This window comes from Corylus avellana, chromosome 1 (genome assembly GCF_965113065.1).
Source record: "Corylus avellana chromosome 1, dhCorAvel1.hap1.2, whole genome shotgun sequence".
Taxonomy (NCBI): domain Eukaryota; kingdom Viridiplantae; phylum Streptophyta; class Magnoliopsida; order Fagales; family Betulaceae; genus Corylus; species Corylus avellana.
The window spans coordinates 42,908,031-42,924,854 of record NC_142490.1 but is presented as its reverse complement, the minus strand read 5'-3'; the positions used below and the strand labels follow the sequence as shown (position 1 = coordinate 42,924,854).

The following is a 16,824-nucleotide window of genomic DNA, read 5'->3' as shown; positions in this document are numbered from 1 at the left end:
AGGACAAAAGACAGAGAAGACGACAGGGTTGTAGATTACCTTTAAGTTGACGGGTAGATTTGCTTTCATAAACGTGCAATTTACTTTTGTGCCGGCTGACTCGGTGTAGGCTTCCATGTTCTCCATCTCAGTTTCCATGTTAGATTTTCTCATTGCCTAATTTGCATATATAGATCAACTCAGGACCACCATTACAACAGAAGATGCAAAGAAAAAATATATATATATATTTTGCGTGTTGTTAGAGAAACAACAAAGCAGAAAGGCGAAAGCCCATGCCAGAAATATGAGAGGGTGGTTCGGGTAGTTGTGTGTGGATCTCAGTCCAAAATCTTGCGGATCTTGGGGTTCATTCAATAGGTGTGATCGGCAATCTGGTCTGTCGACGTAATCTAACCCATTATGAAATTGCTTCATAATTTTGAGATGTATGGAACAAAAAAAAAAAAAACCAAAATATTCAACAAGAAGACCGTTTTCATGTTTTGAGATGTTAGAATTAAACTAAATTCATAATTTTCTATTGGTTTATATAGGTTTTTGAAATAAGTGACCATTTAAAATGGTACGTAATAGAGCAAATGTCACAAATTTGGACATTGTCTTGTAATTCACATCTCATTTCAATTGAATATTTTATGTGTTAAGCTTCACTTATTGTGGGAAATAGTTTGAGAGACAAGTATCACTACAAAAATTTGGCAATTTAATGACATGTGGAAGGTGATGTTTTTGGCAGCAAAAAAAAAAACAAAAAAGTCATTATTGAATTATTGACATTCGAATGGTGACATTTTGAAAACGTCTCCGAACAAATTGGAGACATTTAAACAGTAAAAATGTCACTATTTGACATTTTTGCCCACACATCACCTTAGAAGGTGACATGTGAACAATGTGCATCACCTTCTAGAAGGTAACACTTTGCACTGTTCAAATGTCGCTATTCTTTAAAAAAAAAAAAAAATTAAAAAAAAAAATTACCAAAAAAAATTATAATAAAAATACATATATAATAAAAAAATCAAATTAATTATCTTTTTCTAAAAGAATAATAATTAGAGGGGTGGCTGTCCGTTGGGGGTGGGGGTGGCCTCCGGGCCACCCCTGATCTGCCCAAGGGTGGCTCGCGGCCACCCTTGAGGCTGGCGGTGGCCTTGGGCCACCCCTAATTTGCCTTGGAGTGTTACCAGTTTGGCAACAAACTAGCAGCCACCCACCTTTTTAAAAAGAAAAAAATAATAATAATAATAATTTCATGCGAGGGTGAAAGGGGAGAATTTTGAAGTTTTTGTGTGTGAGTGGTATTGTTATAAATGCAAAGTTTGAGCGCCAATATTTTGAAAATTTGAGTCGTTTGAATAGTAATGTACTGTTTATGTGTCACTATTCACACGTGAAAAATGACGTGTTGCCTTTTATACATGAATAGTAACACTATTCAAACGTCACTATTCCAAACATCACTAATTGAGCCTTTTTTCTTTCTTTTTTTTGTGTGTAGTGAGTGAGGAGAGTATTAGAATATATAATTAAATTCATTATTTCTTATTAGCTTAAACTTATGGGATAAGTGTTAATTTAACAAAATTATATATAAAGCTACAAGCTTAATTTGGCCAAATTTGGACTTATTAAACTCAATTTTTCTGTTTTGCACTTGAAGCACTTACATATATACGCGAATAACTTAAATCCTAAATAAAAACTTGATCGTACAGTTTGATAAATTATGGTTTTCCTTAATTAAAGAAAAGAATGTATATATTCTGCGCTAATGGTCTTTAAGCAAAAATATGTTATAATGGTATTTCGGTTTCGACAATATTGCTTTCATCCGGAAAGCATTGTAGTTTCACCCGAATTCTCGAAGTTCTTATATAACTCGAAAAAATTTAGAAATTGTAAAGAAACCAAAGAAAAATCACTCATTGAATGTTTTTAGGCTGTCATTATTGAGCTTAAATAGGAGTAGAGTCACAGCCCATAAAAGAAAATTTAAAAGCAACCCTTATCACAAGTTCAATAGGTCGAACATTATTTTCAATCGATTGAAAAAATTTCATTCTCAATTGAACAAATTATGATCTAATTATCAATTGACCTATTGATAATTTATGCTAAAGAGACCTCATCACTTCAATCAATCAAACTACCATCAACTAACAATTGAACTTCTAGAACTAGATTTTAGGACTTCTATTGAAGACATATTTTGACGAAAAATGCTAGGTGTTCTTTTAGGCCCTGTTTGGTTCGCGAATTAGACCTTTGGATTGGACTAGCTAACACTAGGTATAGCTAGTCCTTTGTTTGGTAACACTCTATTCCTGGAAATAATCTATTCCCATGGGATTACTAATCCTATACACACAGGGTTAGCTAAGCCACTCAAAAACGAGTGGCTTAGCTAATCCTTTCTTGTGGGATTAAAATTATCATGTAAATTGCCCACAAAAACCCCACCTTTCTAGCACCCACATCTCTCAAGGAGACTCTGCAAAACGATTTCCATCTCTCAAAGAGCAACGATCTCTCTTCTCTATGCAAGGTATCTCTCTCCCCCTCTCTTCTCTTCGATTTTTCTTCTTTGTTTCTTGGTTATTTCATTATCTCTCTATTTCTTGAATTTTTTTTTTCTCTGTAACGTTTCTCAGTTTTTTTTTTTTCTTATGTTTTTTTATTTCTTTTGATTCTCTGTATCGTTTCTCTTTGATTCTATTTAGGGTTTTTTTTAAAAAAAATTCTGTTTCTGCATCTCTCTTTCTCTATACTTTCTCAGTTTGATTTTTAATTCAGTTATATATATATACCCAAAACGTTTCTGAGTTTTTTATTTTTATTTTATTTTTATTTCTTTTGATTCTCTGTATCGTTTTTCTTTGATTCTGTTTCTCCATCTCTCTTTCTCTATACTTTCTCAGTTTGATTTTTAATTCAGTTATATATATATATATATATATATATATATATAACCTGTGTTCAAGCGTACAACCTGTGTTCAAGCGTACATACAGGTTGTTCAAGCGTACACACAGACACACACACACACACACACATATATATATATATATATATATACACACACGCTTGAACACAGGTTGTACGCTTGAACAACCTGTGTTCAAGCGTGTATATATATATATATATATATATATATACATGACATAACTAAAAAAAAAAATTATAGTAAAATTGTTTATCTTTCAATAAAAAGAAAAGAATGAAAGTCCTTAATAATATAAATTGTATTTATATTATAAGGGTATTTTAGGAAATAAGATCATAATACGATTCTATTCATCAACATATTGCATTGTACCAAACGAAATAATGGGATTAGGTAGTCTATTCCAGCGTTACAACCAAACAAAGGAATAGGACTAGTTAATCTATTCCCAGTGGTAGCTAATCCCAGTGGTAGCTAATCCCAGTGGTAGCTAATCCTTTTTCAATGGATTACGCAATCCGCGAACCAAACGAGGCCTTAGTGTTCTCCTGTTGTCCTCCCAACAGTGATGTGCCTTTTAAAATCACTAATAGATTAAAAGACAATAATGATAATCTCAAATTCAACGATAATTTTAAAAGTTATATCACACTTAGGAGGACACCAAGAGAATACTAGAAGAACACCTAGCATTTCTCTATTTTAACCTAGTAAGAGTTAGAATTGAAATTTTTTCATGAAATATAAAATTATAGTAATTTTAATAAACTTTCCGGATCCGGCTTACATACTGTTATTTTAATAACAGCATGTATGCTGTAGTTGAATCAACGGTCAAAATTAAATTTTAAAGTTGACTTACTTTTAGAAGTATTTAATAGGAGACAGAAAATAAAAAGAGATTTTGAAAAATTCAATCTTGACCGTTGATTAAACTACAGCATACATATTGTTATTTTAATAACAGAATGTAAGCCAAATCCAAACTTTCCAATGTCGTCAAATTTTGCCTTCATTTAATGTTCATGTTCATCTCATGCAAGATACGGTCGTTTTACTATGACCGGTCGGCTCGTAATAAAATCTTCTGTTGGTCTCTATTCTCTACAATCCCATTAATGTTGGTCTTAGTCATTTGCGAGGAATTCATTCAGGAAGTTCCTTTGGTTTTTCTAGTTAGGTGAAGAACATATATTCTGTGAGAATATATGCTTAACCATTAGTAAATTGAAATAAGTAACCTTAGTATATTTATGATTAAATTAAAATAAGAGATGAAGTAATGAACAATCCAGCAATACTTTGAAGAAAGAGTATCATTATATATAAACGGTTGAAAGTCAATTTTTTTGTTTTTTTTCTTTCGAGGTTGAAAGTCAATTTAGGAAAGTTAACCTCATTTTCGCTGTCATATAATAATTTGTATGAATAAAAAAGAGAATTAAGTGTTTGCTACTCCAACTTTCCACTATATGAAGGGCCAAGGGCAATTTTGATAATAATAATAAAAAAAAAAAATGAGATCATGATTAATTATCATTTACAAAACAAGTAATATTCTTTCAATTAAATTAAATTAAGCATGGAAAACAGTACCACTATATTCCAACTGCGCTCAAAACAAGTAATAATATTGTAATATTCTTTCGGCATTTACATGCATTTCGATGCAATTTGAATTTTAGTTTTAAAATACTTAGAAATTTAAGAGGAATTTTTTGAAAATATGATTTTTTTAATATTTAGTTTATTATTACGTATTTTGTAAAAATTATTTATTCTTTCCAAAATATCTACTCTCTTCGTGCTTTAAGGGTGAATCGATTAATAAGATTAAAAGAGATTTCTAAGAAAAAAGAAACCGAAGATACTCCCTAAAAATCAAAGCCATGCTTTTCTTAATTTTTATTGTCATATAATATTAAGATGAGTAATTTTCTTTCAATCATATATTGAGTGTTTAATTTTACACGCAGTAGTAGTAGTACGAGAGCTCTCATGATTTAGAGGTATTAATAAAATTAAAATACGGTGGTAGCTTAGAGACTTAAAAGTGTATTTTCTCTCAAATAAAGAGATCAAATAAATAAAATGAAGATTAGTAGTAATATGACCTATGTCACATGAAATTACGTCAATGGTCTTTTACTCTACCCACAACCCTAATGTTCATTGGCACACAAGTCAACAGTTTGCACCGTCATGTTAAGCATGCAGACAATGTACATGTAAGACCACTTGGAGGCAATGATAGAACACAATGAATATTAATATCAATGCATTTTTCAGGTTGAGATGCAAATGAAAAGTCCCATCTATTTAATTGTCAACGTGCTAACTTTTATTAAAATCATTTCGGTTTGTTAAAATGGCTTGTAAACAGGTATGGGATGGGCATTCTTGGTAATTGCTTGGAAATGTGGATTTCAACCTCCCTAGAATGAAATTTACATTCCTAGCATAAAGCACTCGGGAGGTAATTTGCATTAATCCCAAGAGAATGTGGATTCTCTCCGCTTAAGTGCAAACAAACATGGGAATTCTAAAATATTACTTTCATTCAAACGCCCATTATTGTCAAACAAAACAATTAATCTCAATCAAGCTTTTACACGACTAGCTTGAAAGCAAGAGGGTGTTACAAGCTACCCCACTGGGGGCGTGGGGGCAACTCCATTTGCAAGAAGGAACTGAGTGTAAGATTGATAGGCAGATTTGCTGCTAATTAAGATCCGTAGCATTATAAAACAAGAAGAAACAAGAGAGAGCTGCCTCTCCAAACTGATCATTATCATATATGATAAATTGATAATAACACAGAAGCATAAAGGGATCAAGAGCCAATTAGAGGGTATTTGATGGGATGGGGATCGAGGCTTAGTAAGTGAAAAAGTAAACTGCTGTTTAACAAGTAATGGGGCAAATGCAAACGTGTATTGGCAGATTAATTGCATGGAAGGGAAAGGGATCATTCATTAACAAAAGCATATGGGTTTGGCTGTCGGTGAGAGACAACCATCTTAGATAATAGTAAGATTTTGCTTTTAATGCAGTACACATATTAATTGTTTAATATGTGGGGACCTTTATCTTTTTTTTCTTTATCTTTTTATTTTATTATTATTTTTTTATTTGCATATAGAACCAATAATCAGCACTGTTTTTAAAGTAAAATTACATAATTCAAACCGTTGATCGCAGCGAACCATGCACCTGGAAAATACCAAGTATTAAAAATGTGGTATATTATCGATAAAAATTAAGTATATTTTTATTAGTTTTTATATCAAGTTCTTATTTTCTATGTTGCAGAAAGTGAATTAGAAGTTGCCTTTTGGTTTTTTTAAGAAAAAAATGCATTTTCGAAAGTGAAGAAATATTTTTGGAGGATTTTTTTTATTTTTTATTTTTTTGGGGAGCAAACCCTTGACATAATGGAATAGGATCATAAAAAAAATAAAAATAAAAATAAAAGTTCCAAGAAAATTGTTTATCTACCTAACTTCTAAGAGCATTCACAATGCATGGAAGAGCCGAATGTTACTTTTATTTAAAATGGTTAATCATATTTGTAAAAAAAGCCTTACATTGGATTAGCCAAAAAAAAAAATATAAAATGGATATTTGATTGGAAGAACAAAAAAAGAAGTTAAAGGTAGCCGCATTTTTCAATTAAGCCATTTTATTTTTTATTGTTTCTCTCACCTGGTTTTCTCTTTTTCTCAAAACTTTTCCCACTTTTTCCCAATAAAGAGTAAAAAATAATATTTTAATAGAATAGATAGAAATATAGCTAATCGGATGTAGAGGCATTTAAAAATTTATTAGCTAAACTAGATAAAAGTGAGTTTTGAAGAACTATTTTGCATAAAAATTTGGATCGTCCATTGTGAATGCTCTAATAGAATAATTTTATCTCAAAATCCCTTCAAAATTCAAGCTTTTCCTTACATAGTTACATGCATGTGTGCCTTCAGAATATGCCTAGAGACATTTGAAGAGGGAAAATAGGTGTAAACGATCATCCAATAGCTACAAGGAAACATAGAAAACAACGAAGAACATTTCAAACAAGTAAAAATAACGAAGGACTTGACTAAGAAGTCCTGTTCGTCGAACATAGACACTAGTAACCAATAATATTAAAAAAATTATAATATGCACTTAAAAAAGAAAAAGAAATTATAATATGAATCACGAGTTGGTAGGACTTTTTTTGTTGGCCAGATTGGGAAAGCTTAGAAAATGAATTTTATATGCAGTAGTCAATCAAAGGTCAAGTGGAGCCGAAACTTTTTTTTTTCTCGTACTTTGGTGGGCGATTGAATGAGCTTTTTGCTTGCGCGTTTGGTCGGTTGATATGGATGGTATAAAGTTAATTTAAGTCTTTAATTAGAAAGAAAAGAAAGTCATAATTCTTTATGATTGGCCTGTATCTTCATTGAATACTTTTTTATGTTGGAAAAATCATAATTCTACAAGGAAAATGCATTAATTGATTTTAAATTCTAGTATTTGGATCTCCTTAATTCATGATTAATGATGTGGTTATTAAAATCATCATTTGATCAAAATCCAATAATAATCAATTACAAGTTCAATGGTGATTTTAATAGTCATATCATTCTTAGAGAGACTCAAGAGGGACACAAGAGAGACTTGTAGCATTACTCTAATTATATGCTTACATCTCTCAAATCAGTGGATACTTTTTTTTTCTTTTTTTTTTTCTCTTCTAATTTTGGAAAAAACCTAGATTGTACATGAAAACTGCTTTGATTTTTCAGTTCTAGAAGATTGCAAAATATCCTTTATATATGACTGATCAGATTTTGTTCAAAAAAAATGAAAGGACCAAATATACTTATGGGTCAAAATCACAAACTGTTTCTGATCGATCACTAGATTTAGGATAACTTCGAGTGGCATGAGTGAGGTGGATCAAGATCTTTTAAATTTCTAAGGTAATTCTACTACAAAGTTCTGTAAATTTTAGGTCTCGTTTGTTTTCTTAACATATATCAATTTTACAAGATTCTTAACTCTTTATTAATTCATTATTTCTGATCGGTTTAGCCCCCCTTAGGTCTCGTTTGTCAGTCAGGGCCGTCCCAATTACATGGTTCTGTTTTTGTTGGAGGTATTGAAGATTCAGAGCTTTCTACTCCTATATGTCACACAGATCAACAAACCTAATTTTAACCATGGATACAAAAAGATAGAAACAGTCGGAGACTTGTTGGGATTGTCGGTAGGAGAACTCTTCATTGCTTAAATTAGCAAAGGAAAATAGTGTATCGCCCTAAAAAATTGGAGAGCTAAGGAATTTTTTGAGAAAATTGTCTATGAGCTAGATTGATTGTGTGGTTGTACCTAAAATGATCGTATTGAGCTTTCGCTGGTGAAGTATGACATGAACCGAGTGTCGTATTGAATTTTATGCTCATTTGTAGAGTATGGCGTTAGCTAGATTTAGATATGGGTTTTTCACTTAATTATTGGCGGGATATGGCTTTAGCCAGATTATTCATTTGAAATCATGGGGTAGTTGGATTGAAACCATGAAGTGGTTAATGTACTACAATCTTAACATCCTCCAAGCAATCACTGTGTTGACGGGGTTGGTTGAGCTCCTTGAGTTTCCCTACCGGTCGAGTCTTAAAGCATGTTCTCTGTTTTGTGCCTTTGCGTTCGCTTTCATGGTTTGGTCAGGACTTTCAGTTTGGATTTTATTACACCGACCCAACCTAAGTTGACCAAGTGTATATTTGGTCTATCAATGTCATTTTGTCTGATTTGACTAATATGAGGAGAGCTTGTAGCTAGACCATCAAACTTTAGTCCATACTCTTAAAGTAATGATTAAATAATTAAATTTGTTAATTATTTTTAGCTTAAATTTTTGAGATAAATAATAATTTAATATGATATATCAAGCTCTACTCTAATTCTTTCCAAGAAACATCTATGAATGCTCAGCCTTGAAAACAATTTGATATACATATATTGAATCGTGGTAACCATTAATTGGTTAAATTTCTTTGCATATAAAATATTGATTAGTTGCAATATTTTCATGTGTAATAGTACGTAGTTGAAAGAAACCAACAATTGAGCTTAATTATTATGTTATATATTTACTTATATCTTATATTATCAATGGAAGTTAATGAATATGCTAGCAATACGAGGAGAGCTTCGCCATAAGTTCACGGAGTTTATAGAGTAGTTTCCATTTTGGGAATAAGTTTCCTTTTCTTGTCCACTGTACCCAACGTGTTTGAAAAGGACTGCATGATATAAATAACTTGAGAGAAAAGTAGACAAAAAACGTACATTTTCCTCCGCTTTTATCAGCCATAAACAAAAATCGGTAAAGAATAGAGTACTTTCACGTTCTTTTTGACTTGAAATATTTCTTACAAAGTTCTCAAAAATATTGAAAAGGCACCAAAAATCAACAAATCAGTGATTACAGAAACGAGTAAAAGAGGAATTTTACAACTGTGATCAAACAATTAATTTGTGTTAGCAGTACTGGGAATTTTGCCTTTGATCTGCTATACAAAAAAAAGAATAAATTCAAACCAAAAAAAAAAAAAAATTATGGGTTTCAGAATTAAAGAATTCAAAACGAAAACTATGCATTGATTCTTCTTCACGGCTAGCTGTGATGTACATTTGTGCAGGTCAGCTTGATTATTTTAGCATCATTTACGCAGTCGTTCCCCGTCTATCTCGAGCAGATTCTCTATCACTGCATCCGAAGCAGATACTAGGAATTCCGACCAATTCCTAAAAACCCAGAAAAAAAAAACACAGATAGAGATCATGAGAGACAACATTAGAGATCATCTTCTACAAAACATGTGAAAGAATCGAATAAAAACAGCAAAAAAAAAAAAAAAAAGAAAGAAAGAAGAAGAAATAGAAATGCACCCGCTTGAGGTATCAAAGGTAAGGCCGACGGTATATTTAGCTTCTTCAAGTGCCCGGCTATACTGCTGGAGCTCCGACGCCTTACGAGTTCCGTCGTCATGAACCTGAAGCTGCGAAGGTTTCACGTCGCAGAAGATGGGGATAACCCTCTTCTTTGATTCCATTAGAAGAGCGAGCTCATGGAGACAAAAATAGGACTGGCAGTAGCGGGGAGAAAACACGGCGATCCCCAGCTTGCAATTCCGAATACCGGTGTCGATCTTGTCGTACAGCTTCTCCCCAGGTTTCATGTTTTCGCTGTCGAGAAACGGCTTCAGCCGGAGCATGGAAAGGTGGTAGTAGAGCAAACCGGAAATAGTTCTCTTCGTGTCGATCCCCCGGTGGTTTATAAACACATCGCATGGCCGGGATATTGATCGGATTTGGTTGTGGGGGTGACTCGGATGACTAGGAGGAAGGAATTTACGAGCAAAGCTCCTCGCCAAAACTTGTGATCTCTGCATGGCTTCTTTAAGAAGCTAGCTAAAGGTAGGTTAATTAAAAAAGCTTTCTCGTTTGTTTTGAGGTTTTCTTGTTTTTGTTTTGTTTGTAGTTGTCCTGTGAGAGATTATAGGGCGTAGGTATATGTGTATATATATATATATATACACATACATGGGGGGGAAGGGGGGGGGGGGAGGGGTTGAGTTGATTAATGACTTTGGTTTGAAAGCAGAATTCAAATATAGATTTGGACCGTGATGAAGAAAATGCCAAGGCATTCAAGGGAAGAGTAAACAACTTTGAATATTTTGACGCGCGCTCTAGCCTTATTTGGAACTCTATTTTACGTTTTAAACCTTCAAACACGTTAATTGTGTAATTAAGCATATTTATTTATGGGATCCGCTGAAATGGTCAGTACTCGATCCTACGCCTTTTGCATGGTTTTGTTAATCACAAAAATTAGTGGGTAAGCTCCTTTAGGACGGCGCTGTAATTGCGGCGATTAAAAATTAATTAATATCCACCTAAGTCACTTTTATCACTTTTATGATTTCTTTGTCCATATACCTTTTCAATTTTTTTTTTTTTGTCTTTTTCTAAGATACTCGGATTATATATACAAGATGGAAATTAATATTTTGGAAAATTAATTATAAGAAAATTTTACTCTTATATATATATATAGATCAAAATGTATATATTATAGACATATACTGGGGGTGTCACGCTACCCTATCCTACAGGCTACAACTGACATCCTAAATCGTGTTTTTCTTTTATAATACTTTTACAAGTATATGTACGTCTTATATATATATGATTTTTAAACAAACAAATTCACCAAAAGTTTCTCCACAGGAGATAAGCACTAAGCTCCAAAATCTTCAAATTTTTTGGGAGTGACTAATCATATGAATATTAAATTATTTGATGATTATTTGATGGTTTGGTGAACATATTAAAGAATATAGATGTACGTCCTAGGTAACTTATGAAATTTTTTAAAAACAAATATACTTGTCACTTGTGAAAGTATTATTAAAGGAAAATATACTTTAGCATATGCCCGTTTTGGAATCGGGGCTTGACATTGGGTCATGTTTGGGCTTAATTTACATAGTATAAACATGGCCGGCAAAACAGGTATCTGACAAGTACCTGTGATTTATACATGTTTTTTTATAATAAAATTTTAGATTAGATGCATGAATTATCTAAAACCTTATTATTAAAAAAAAAACATACATAGGATAGACAAGTACCTGCCAAATACCTGTTTTGCCAGCCGTCACTATAAAGTGGTCAGTCCATGCATGGATTAATACTGAAAAAAAAACGTTGCTACTTATCTTGCCTATTAAGCTATATGTACATATAAGAATGTGGTACGCATAAGGTGATGTATGTTAATTTACAGGGCGTTTTTTATAAATGCCTTAAAAGAAAAATTAAATAAATTTAGTGGCATATGTTAGCTAGAAAACGCCAAGAAAATTCCTGGCGCATGTTAATTTACAATGAGTCACACTTTGCAAAACAATGTAAAATTGTTTTTAATTCAATGACTTAATTCAGTAGCGATTTTTTAGTAGTGACTCATTAAAGCTTGTGATATAGGGAGGAAGAGTTGCTTAACTTTTTATTTTTTATTTTTATTTTTGTAATGAGTGGATAAGTGATATTATAAAATTAATATTTGAGTTCAATTATTTTAGTAGTGACCCAATAAGAAACATATAGGTCTCAAAGAGTTAGCTCAATCGGTTGGGACTACGCTTAATAAAGCGAAAATCACTAGTTTGAATTCCCCTTCTTCTCTCTTGTGCGGATATGTCAAAAAAAGAAAAAATAATAATAATAAGAAACATATAGCCTGCAGCTCTACCACCAGATGTGATGATTCGATGGTCTCAGGGTTATTTTCACTGGGTTTAAGTAATACAAGGACATGGATTCGACTTCCGAATATGGCAATTATCATACTTATTTGTATTATCTTCTTGAGTTTCATTGATACCTTGGTGGAGCGAGCGAGACTCAGCTGTGGTTTTGAGGGTGCGCTTGTGGTTTCTGTCATCTAAGTCCCTCCTAAACAATCCCTTGTAATTTTGTGCTATTATGATCACACCCAATTATAATAGTCACAATTTTGTCTCTCCCTCGAACCTTTTTGGAATAGACAAATAAATAAATGTAGGCTGCAGCTCTAATTATATATATGATTTCGACAGTTATATAATATGATTTTTTTTAAGTGTCGTATATGTTTTTTTGTTGCATTAACTAGCTGATGCTTTCGGTGGTTTGCATTTAAGTTAAGTCAAACAAGGTATTTCGGTGAGGATTAAACCCCAACCGACATTTATGCATGCATGTACATTGTAATGCCATGTTGGTATAAATTGTGACACATGTAGTCATGTCACGGCCTTTATCGTGAGTCTTGGCTCATTGCTGGCGGTTGCTTTTCTAATTTCTATGTGGCAATAATGTTAAGTGGAATATCGAATATATATATATATATATATATATATATATAAGGTTTAAGGGTTTAAGGAAAAAGAAAGTGAAATAAGTTTGGTTGTAACATTTTAGTGCAGCATTAATAGATAATTAACCCTAACTACCAACAATAAACGCGTCTTGTATATGTGTCGGCCACTTTCTATAAGTGTAATCATCATACTTGTACTCATCGTCTTGGTGGCGGCTATAAGTTTTATAAATTTCGTTTTTTTTTTTTGTCAAAGAGAGAGGATCCAATCGAGAAAGGGTGGCTACGCCTAAAGGTGGTCGTCCGACTCTCTACCTGTCTTTTCTTCTGACGGTGGTTGCAAAGACCACAACTTTTTTCTTTTTTTCTTTTTTCTTTTTAATATTTTGATAAGAAGTTAGCTTTACATTCATTTATATTTTCTCAAAATAAGTATGTTTATTACTTTTTTTTTTTTAATTACAATACGCTTTTCAAAAAGTTTACATTTAGGGCATTCACATTAATTAAGCGAAAAAAAAGTGTTAGGAAAATATATAAAAAAAGTCCCTCAAATTATTGGTCGTTTTTCCCGAAAAGTTAAAAGTTGTTTTTACTGGCCTTGGAACAAAAAATATCCACATCCGACTCAATAAAATGACTAAAGAGTTGCTTAATTACAACAATGCTTATCAAATTTGTTGAAAACAATAGCTCAACAAATCTTTAGTTATTAATAAAAAAAAATTAAAAAAAAAAAAAAAAAAAAAAGAGAAAAAGAAAAGAAAGGTGTTTTTTAGCTAATTATATTTGTTGAGCCAAACGTTGGACTCTTAGTGGACCCCAAAAATAATTTTCTCAAATATAAATTCCACCGAGAAAACTTATAAACTTTTTATCCTACCAAAAAGCTTTTAAAACCAAAACACAAAAAAACATTTAACAAACAAACATATATAAATACCCTACACGTATGCATGTATACTGTCCTTATTAACTGTACTTTTGATGGTGATATAATTGATGAACTTTTTTTCTGTACTTTATGGCAAAAGAAAAATGCGATTTTGCAAGTAACTATAAGCAATTCCTAAGAAGCTGTGCAGGTAATTGTCTCAGCAAAGAAATTCATACTATTTTCCTGCGACGGTAGCATGAATTCCCAGTATGATCAATATGAATACCTGACTCCCTAATACAACACGCTTTCTTTCCACGTGTGGAATTCATGCATACTTATCCAAGCAGAAATTAGTGGCCACTACTCGGGCATCTGTCTTATTCTAGCAAGGTTACAAATTTGAAGTTAGTTTTCTTCGATGTTTCTTTAATTTTGAAGTTATTTTTCTTCGACATTTCTTTTGTCTGTCCAAGTATAGAGAAGAAATTCAAGAGTTTGTGATGAGCAACTGATCATCAAACTCCAAAATGCATATTATAACTGGTTTAATTGCAATGAAATTTAAGTAGCGTGTCCATATATGCTATTGTACGTGCCTAATAATTAATGGTAATTCAGCAGATGGGAGATTGATTGATGTATATATATATATGCACCGTTCATTCATTGTTCCAAGAACCTTCCCACTTGCTAATTGGCACATGAAAAGATCGGCGAGGGGGGTTTGCGCCTTGCAATTGGCAGAGGAATTCTAAATTAAGCTTCTTCTTTTTTTTTTTAATTATTATTTTTATCAGTAATTACTTTCACATTTCCTGCCCTAATTTGTTTTTACTTCCATGTGCTGGCCTGGCATTGATTGTTGCACCGGTACCGAAATGGTGAGCCATTTCACAGAAGTTACTTTTTACTTTGGACAGGAATTTCTCCAACTGGTTTAAAAAAATTTCTTTGGATATACTCTAACAAATGTCAAATATCCTCTAACACGTCAAATATCCTCTAACACGTGAAAGAGACATATTTTCTTGGAAAAAATATAAAAAAGTCTTTCAAACTACCTGTTGTTTGCAATATAGCACCTTAATGTTCAAAATGTATTAAAATAGCCCCCCAAACTATTAAAATGTATTAAAAATGTCACTTATTTTTTTATATTCCTATAATACCCATATTCATTTAACAAATAAAATAATTAAATAATTTTTTTTTAAAAAAACAATTTTTTAAAAATACAAAAAAATATCAATGGGCATATATATATATATATATATATATATATATTGGAATAAATAAATAATTTAGGCCAACTACAGTGACTAATTTAGGCTAACTACAGTAATTATTAATGTCGTATTAAAGTAAAATCAAAGGTAAGGTTATTGAGATATTCCAAAAAAAAAAAAAATTAATCGCTGGAGTTAAATTCTGTTAAAAAATTATTTGTATTTGCCCATTGATTTTACTTGAATACGACATGAAGCAATTTGTAATTTAGGCCAACTGGAATGACTAATTATTTATTTATTCCAATTTTTTTGTTTTTGTTTTTACAATTATTTTATTATTTTATTTGTTAAAAGAATAGGGGTATTATAGAAATATAAAAAAATGGCCAAACACTATTCCTCAAAAAATTCAACTTTTCACTTTTACTTTTTATAGCACATCAATCAATTTTTACTGCTATCCAAATAAAATAATCGCTCCAAAACTTTTTTTTTTTTTTTTTTTCATATAAATCTACCTCAATTAATTTCTATTACAGTGAAAAGGTCAAAGGCATTTGGTAAATATGCCCAAGAATTTTCACTACAACAAAAACCATGATTTAGGGACATTCTACGTACAATGGGGTTGTTTCAATAGTAAAATGACCCTTCTCGGAAAGATGGGTCGTTTAAACAGTAAAGCACGGTTTAAACGAACCCATTGAGTGAGTGGGGTCGTTGCTATAGTTAACGACCCTACTCAATGGGAGGGGAACGTTTCTACAGTGAAAAATGTCCCCCCGCCCTCGATGCGTGTGCCCACTCCTCCCTCTCTCCCAGCTCGATCTCTCGCACTCCTCCCTACAAGTTCCCTCTCTCACTCACTCTCTCACTTGAGCTCCCTCGCTCCAACAGCTCTCTGTAACAATCTCATATAGCGGAAAAACTGTAATTATCAATACAAAATAATACTGTTAAAAATACTTTTCTTTATACAAAAATACCTAAAGCTATGTCGTACAAGGCATTTATACAAATCTATCCGACAGTCTAAACTCTAGACAAAACTTAACCAACTTGGAATCTCTGTACATCTCAATATGAATCTCTAATCACAACTGCATAATTACCTTGATTTTCCATTCCTGCAAGCACTACAAAAACTGTGAAGTAGTGAGTCAATTGATTTCCGATAATATAAATCATTGTTGAATCATATATAGTAAAATGCTAGACAAGTTATAAAACCACAAAAATCCGTATTATTGGATATCAATATCATACTCAGTAAGTAAGAATACTTACAGTGGATTACATGAATGGATCATCAAAGGTAATTACTTGAAACCCGTTCTGCTGCAGTTGGTCCATACCCATAACAATCCCTTCACTGACTTTCTCTCTCTCTCTCTCTCTTAAACACTCTTAGAAAGAAGAAAGACCGAGTAAAAAGCGGAAGAATGAAGAATATATGCAAGAGATGGGAGAGGAGATGAGTTGTGAAAATTGTGAAGGAGAAGAGCTCTATTTATAGGAAAAAATCAAACACTATTCTACCTTCAATTTACAATTATACCATCATTTTACTATTTCACCAACCCTATACTATTCCACCAACCCTATACTATTCTACCAACCCTATACTATTTCACCAACCCTATACTATTCTACCTTCTTATTCTACCATCCTTATACCTACCATTTACTATCCTATTATATCACCAATTATTACAATCATACTCCAAATTATACCAATCAATCATCAATTATCATATCTCTTAAATCTCCCAATAAAATAATCAATATAAAATCATCATCATAATATAATAACCTCAAATCAATATTCATTCCAATAATATTCATA

General features: G+C 32.1%; 1 pseudogene; it reads right to left on the bottom strand.

Moving 5' to 3' along the window:
- Positions 1–9,660: 9,660 nt before the first annotated feature.
- On the bottom strand, positions 9,661–10,392 carry LOC132169895 (putative 2' cyclic ADP-D-ribose synthase BdTIR pseudogene; annotated as a pseudogene).
- Positions 10,393–16,824: the final 6,432 nt, after the last annotated feature.